Raw genomic sequence first — 6,936 nt, 5'->3', positions numbered from 1 at the left:
CCTAGATAAATTCATCGTTTTTTGGGACCTTTAGAACCGATACGCACCGATCCTGCATGGCTAATAACAATCAGCGCTTTAAACCGTTCCACATAAAACCCAATGGCCAGTGGATGTTACCAGTGGACGTGTCCCAGCACACCACCGGTAAAGCAAAATTAAGCAGGCCTGACCCGTTTTAATTAAAACCCCTGTCAGGTGCCGGCCGTTTGCTCATCAAAACGATACGCACGCTTTTGCGCTTCCTCTCTCGATACAACCTTGCAACCTGTGTCGGGGTGTAATTAATAATCCGTTTTTCAGGTGGGGTTTGGGTGCGAAAAAGGTACCGTTCCTCTCCTTCGCCGCATGCAGGAGGTACAGGCATTGAAGCGCGTTTTAATGGTGAACGGCTTCGAGCTTGATCAACTTTGTAAGCGATTGCTGAGGGAAGCTAGTGTAGCGGCTGGCTGAAACTTTGAAAAAGAATCATTATTCAATATTTTCGATTAGATAGATTGGCTTAATTGTCTGAACACTTCGATGAAGTCATGTTTCTTGACCTTTTACTCTTTAAACGCCTAAAAATAGTCAATTTGTTGATCAAAAACAGAACATCGTCTAATAAGCAGTGTAGAAACAAAACAAAATTTAAGTAACGTGTTTCTGGTTCGTTTTAAAGGATTTTGACCATTTCGATAATTTGATCATTTGTTAGAGGATTGTTTGCAGCTTCGCTCCGTTTGAAGATTTTTAAAAGTTATATGCACTATGTTTGAAACCTTTCTAAGATACAAAAACTTTGTGGCGCGTCTAGAAGTTTCGATTTGCGCTAGTTTTCTTCTTAGGAAAACTTCTAGTTAATTTTCCAACTCGATTTGTTGGATTCATTTTAATTTTTTATGTTGATTATTCAGTAAATGGGGTCCTTTCCGTTTAAAGTTGGTAGGCTGGAATTTCAGCCTTTCAGCTGTTCGCATTGTATAGCAGTTTTCGAGCAGCTATCTAAGTGGGTATAATACATAAACAGAATTTATGAATTTAGAGGGCTGATTTTTATCGCTTCTGCTTCTGAATGAAAATTGTAAGAATGTTTTGTGTATTCGTCAAGCATTCAGAAAGCTTGTTTGAAAAAAATGTATCTCTCATCCTGTCAAAAAGTGATATTCAAATTTGGTTATAAAAAACATGCTATGAGACCACCTGGACTACATACACTTTGATTCTAGATTCCATCACCAGATATCTATAATGCACGTTGGGATAAATGTAAACATCACCTTGTTTTGCAATTTTTCGAGAAGGTACTCGAATCTAATTCTAGCTTTGAGGCTAGAATAATCTAGACTGAAAATTGCCGGCTAGTTTTGTGTGTGGTTTTGTGGAGTGGAGCGTTTAAATGTGAGATTGCCAATTGATTCTTATTTCCAATAGGATGCCAATAAGAAGCAATAGTTTCTACTTCGATGTCAAGTCTCAAATTACTTTGGCAGTTTTTAATTCAATGTCAATTAATTTAATTTCGTAGATAATTTGAATTTTGATGATTATTCATGTTGCTCTTTCGCCATCGCATTAACAATATACAAGTAGAGACGAAAATACCAACCAAGCATGGTTTGGACCATATGGATGGGATCACCAATCTCCTATTTAACCTGCTGCTGAAGAAGGCTATCCATGACCTGAGAGTGTAGACCTCGACCTTCATAAGTTAGCCTTCATCCAGGTATATGCCGATAAATAGACATCATTGGCCTGTGGTTCGTTTTTCTACATAAAACATTCTAAGGGAGAAAGTGATAGAAAATCACAGGTTGCAACAAATCATGGCAAATACCAAATTGCTAATGGAACCACCAGTATCCCAAACAAATTCCCACCTAAGTGGGACTGTTTCAACGAATAAACTTTTATAATAAAGTACTTTTGAGGCCAACAAACCAAATACAGCGTTGAAAAACAATAATGTCGAAACACGCAAAAACTGTGTTCTAATTAATTCGAAAATATAATAATAATAATAAACGAAACAATCTACCAATACAGGGTTTCGAATCATATAAGGGAATAGTTCAATCACTTAGGGGAATGTTGCAAATCGGTAGGGGAATGTTGCAAGCAAGCTGTGGATGTTTGCAATCACTTAGGGGAGTTTTGCAATCGATTAGGGGAATGTTGCAATCGTACTGTGAAGCTGTCATCAGACTGTGGGTGCCGATGTAAAAGCAACGAATTGGTACCGATGATGTTTTTTTATAAAACATCGTTTGGAGTTGTTTTCGTGTGGGATTCTGCTGTACATATGATAAACTAAAGAAATCCTGCTGCAGAGCCATAATTAAACATGATAAGTTAGTAAGATTGACGAAAATATTTTAAGGTATTTACAGCGGTACCCACAGTCTGATGACAGCTCCACAGTACGCTTGCAACATTCCCCTAATCGATTGCAAAACTCCCCTAAGTGATTGCAAACATCCACAGCTTGCATGCAATATTCCCCTACCGATTTGCAACATTCCCCTAAGTGATTGAACTATTCCCTTATATGATTCGAAACCCTGTAACAAATTTTGAAGTCGTCGATGGCAACAATTCAAGGATAGGAAAATAGTTCAATTCAATTCAAATGAAACAAGCTACAAATAATTTAGGGATAGAGCGATGGACAATATTAGCATAGTCATTTGTTTACAGCTCCAGCTTTTACTGATTCTACAAGAGTCTCCGAACTTGTTGGAAATTTACCAACGACAACTTAGGAATTCCTATGAAAATTATGATTGTCAAAATTACGCTAGTTCTAAAACAAAACAAAAGAAAATTTCTCCATGATTTGTATGGTGCAAACAAACTGTTTGGGTTGAATGCCAGCTCCACCGGCATTGTTTCCATCACAAAAAGAAGTGTTTTTTATACTAGATTTCTTTGGTTCATTAAGTAGTTAGTTATCACATCTAGCTAATTGGAAGTTCTGTTAGGATGTTGTGCAATGCTACAGCTTTTAAAAGAGTTCAGAAATGACCAGTCGTTGGTAAATTTTGCTACTTTTGCGAGCAAAAATGTATCGGCATACATGTTACAGCAGCAATAACTAACCACTTTGGTCATATGAAAAATAATGATATATGTTGATCAAAATCATCGTGGAATATAATGCAATAATTTATAAGAGACACTAACAAAAATTCAAAGTAAAAATAGTTATAAGAATAGAATTAAAATTACTACATTTATTTTAGCTGAAAAGATATGATTGTTCTATTGAAACAATTAATAAAAAGATACCGACATTTTCTAATGCTCCATCTGAAAATATGTGAGATGTACTTGCATGTAAAATACATGTAACAACTCTCACTCACCTTCTCAGATCGATCGATCGATCGCAAGCGTTTATTGCAAGGAAGTTGACATTTTGTAAATATACTTCAAAATACTTTTAAGAAATAGTGGCCTCTGTACCAGGCGACAGTTAATATTTAACAAAACATAAAATTGTAGCCTATTTGAAACATTGTTTGCTGTTCTCTACTCACAAGTCTAATAATGCTATTATTTCAACATCACACCTGTCAGGGATATTGTTTAATCTTTTCAGTGCATACACATTTGTTTGTAGTATTATTGTTTGCTGTTTTGTTTATTTTATACATACCGGTGAATTGTTGCTTATGTGCTCACTAATTTAGAGTCTTAAATTTTGTCGTCCATTAGCTATTAACTCATGTGACACATTGCGTTGACCTCGTGCAACAAGACATCCAGTGTCAGTTTTGTGATTTATAACTCATATCATAAATCGAACGATGATTTATTGCATTTCCCTCAGAAATAAGAGAGCATTATTAACTAATGCTTTCCTCTCATCCGTGCACATACATCTTTTGCACTTCATCAACAACATATCATCATACAAACAGAGCACCTTTCTGAGGTTGAACCCACCCAAACACCCCCACCACCCACCCAAACACCCACACCGCATTCATTTGGGTATGCAAACGCATATGCACAAAAAAAAAAGAGAAAGAAAGCATATCAGTTTCAGCACATCTCACGAGGATGGGGCGGTTCAGATTACGCTTTTAAATACACCAAACCCCCATCGTAAATTCAAGCATAAGTCTCGTACGTGCACACGTCATCCATTGGTGCAAATTTTCACCGCACAACAATGCAGAACGGCAAGCAGGAAGAAGAGAAAACGTTCTAGGTTTTGCTAAAAACCGTCACCCCGCACACGGGTGTGGTTCATCATCCGGTGCGCTCATTTAGCAAAATCACCCTCTGGAGGAGACTGGGGAAGAGAGGCCAGAGTAGGGGATGATCAGCCTGCCGGAACTGAAATCAGTACAAATGTGAGCTTGTGCACTGCTCGATGGTAAGCGCACGCAAAGAAGAAGAGCCAGCGTATGTGTGTTTATGAAGCCCGGGGATTATTTATGTGTGCCATCGGGTGCTGCCTCCTCATTGGGAGTGTGTGTCCCAAAAGTGTGAGCACCATCTCCCAGTCCGGATAGATAAAACAATGCAAATGTGTAAGAAGCGACGGGTTTATTATGAAGTCGTGCTGTGTATTTCTCCTTTTTGGGAGGGATTTCCATTTTTCTTTCTGTGGAAGTTGGATTGGGGAGCGTTGGGGAGCTTCGTATAAGCAAAGGAAGGATTGCCTTTTTCTTCCCCAAAACGATAAGCTATGATGATGAGATGTTATATGCAGTTCCAAGGCGATGCACTGCGATGCTTTACAGCAGAATGGATATTAAATTCAATCTCTGCTGGAATAAAATTCCTTTCTTGACGCACTTCATTAGGCTTTCCTAGTGTAATGCAAGCGATTCATAGAGGTTTATAAAAAATCAAATGCAATTATCTTAAAGCGATCCAACCGAGTCTAAGCCCTTCTATTATTACTAAACGTCTTATGGAGTTATTCACGCCTTTGAGGATGTAAAAGGGCAAGAAGTCAATAATGCTGCAACAGCTTCTGCTCGTACGAATGCTGGCAGGGGCGGGCTTTCCTCGGGCCGCTGCACTTGTTTGGCAGATGCATTTTATACGGTGGTTTGTCTTCTTTCACTGTGCACCACACTCACTGTGCATCTTCAATGTACCGAGGTCGGATGGAAAGAAGCGAACGTTTCTTTGAATAAATGTTGCCCTCCTCTTGTCCATGTGTATACGGAACACCGACAACAAACCCGAATAGAGCAAAGAGGGGAAAAAGGGGGCACCGCTACCAAAATAAATGGCTCAACATAACTCAAATGATGCCAAGTGATAATCGTAAAAACAAACTTGTATTTCTCACACGTTTCGCACGCGTTCGTCCTGCTTCCCTCCCCCCGAAAAAACACCCAGTTTGTGTGTACCGGAAAAAGCACGAAGCACACACCCACCATTACTCGACATTACTCAACAGTGCAGCAGTGTGCGGCAACACTAGACAGCCAGCTTTTGGGCAAGTAGTTCAGCTTTAAAAGCTCACCGGCTTTCCGTCTTGTGGAGACTCCCGATTGGAAGACGGGGCGGGTTTTTGGCTGGCAGCTTTGGTAGACGGGTCTCCGTTGCCGGTGACACGCTTTTGGTCGCGGTGAATAATTTTGTCATTTAGTAGCTGGCTGCATGCTATCGTGGTGGTCTGGCTTTCCTTTGGATGCAACGCACTCGTAGCATTGCCGGAAGAAGGAGCAATTTACGAGAAGAAAGGATGTGAACAAACACAAAACAGAAAAGGTATCCTGATTGTAAGAGACAGCAACAATGGTGAGTGTGTTTTTTTTTATATTTTACCACTTTAAAGTCAAATAGTTTAGCTCCGAAAAGCTAAACAAAGATAATTGTACATAATTTTATTCTATTTATTTTTTTATTTTTTATAACACCATTAATTATAATCTTTTTGCAACGTGCTGCGGCGTGCGGTGTATTTAGATATTTATAAACAAAATTTTGCGAAAATTGAATGAACAAGAACTGGCGATTAAATGTGTTTAGCAATTTCTTAGCAGTAAAGGTATGTGCGTGTACTTACGTAAAATTGCTTTTTGCGAATCCACAATTGTGTTTTGCAATGGCGAAAAGGTTTGTTTTTTGTCGATGAAAAGGGAAATATTCGCATTTAAACAATCGTGTTGTGGAATCTTACCTTTTCACTTATTGCCGTTGAAGATTTTCATATAATTCAGATTCATCTAAAACAGCTTCATATAAGACGTGCCTTTTTATTAGTTTTCAATTCCGGTGATAATAGTCGTTGAAGTGGGACTATGTTTGAATTTTAAATTTAAGACAGTTCAATACGTTGTCGTAGCTCAAGTACTTAGACAAATTTGAAAGAAAAAATGAAAAAAATAATGCTATCTATAATCTTGAAATAAGATGCTACACTCATTGCCTCATGTAGCCTACAAAACGGCAACTTCAGTAGTTCTGCGCGAATAAAAATGCTCGATACGTATTAGACTGCAGTAAAAACAAGTATGTTTTGTAAAAATTATTATGTAAAAGGTGAGAATTATTAACTATTACTCTCCTTTGGCGCTTTAAAGCTGAAACCTGATTGGAGCTGAAAACTACTAGAGAGACATATCCCAAGCATGATAACAGGGAATGGTACCTACCTATTCTTGAAGATTTGGACTCAGGGTTTCACAGGAAATAAGACTGAACAAATCATCTGTTCAAGTTACGTGGTAAAAACAGGGGAAAGTATCAGTTATACTTTATCAACTGCTATAGTTCCCCGAGTTACGCGATCCTCGAGCTATGTGAATTTGAGTTGCTAAAATTTTGAATTTTGACAGCTCTTTTGTCAATTCAGTACAATTTTCTCCAACAAATGTTAAGATGCAAATTACATTTTACATTTAATTAAATTTTTGCTAATATTTTGAAATCACTAAAAAGTTATAATTACCCGAATTGTATTAAATAGGTATTTAATTACAT

Source organism: Anopheles merus, chromosome 3R (assembly GCF_017562075.2).
Source record: "Anopheles merus strain MAF chromosome 3R, AmerM5.1, whole genome shotgun sequence".
Classification (NCBI taxonomy): Eukaryota; Metazoa; Arthropoda; class Insecta; order Diptera; family Culicidae; genus Anopheles; species Anopheles merus.
The sequence above is the reverse complement of the archived record's forward strand: the minus strand, read 5'-3'. Positions refer to the sequence as shown.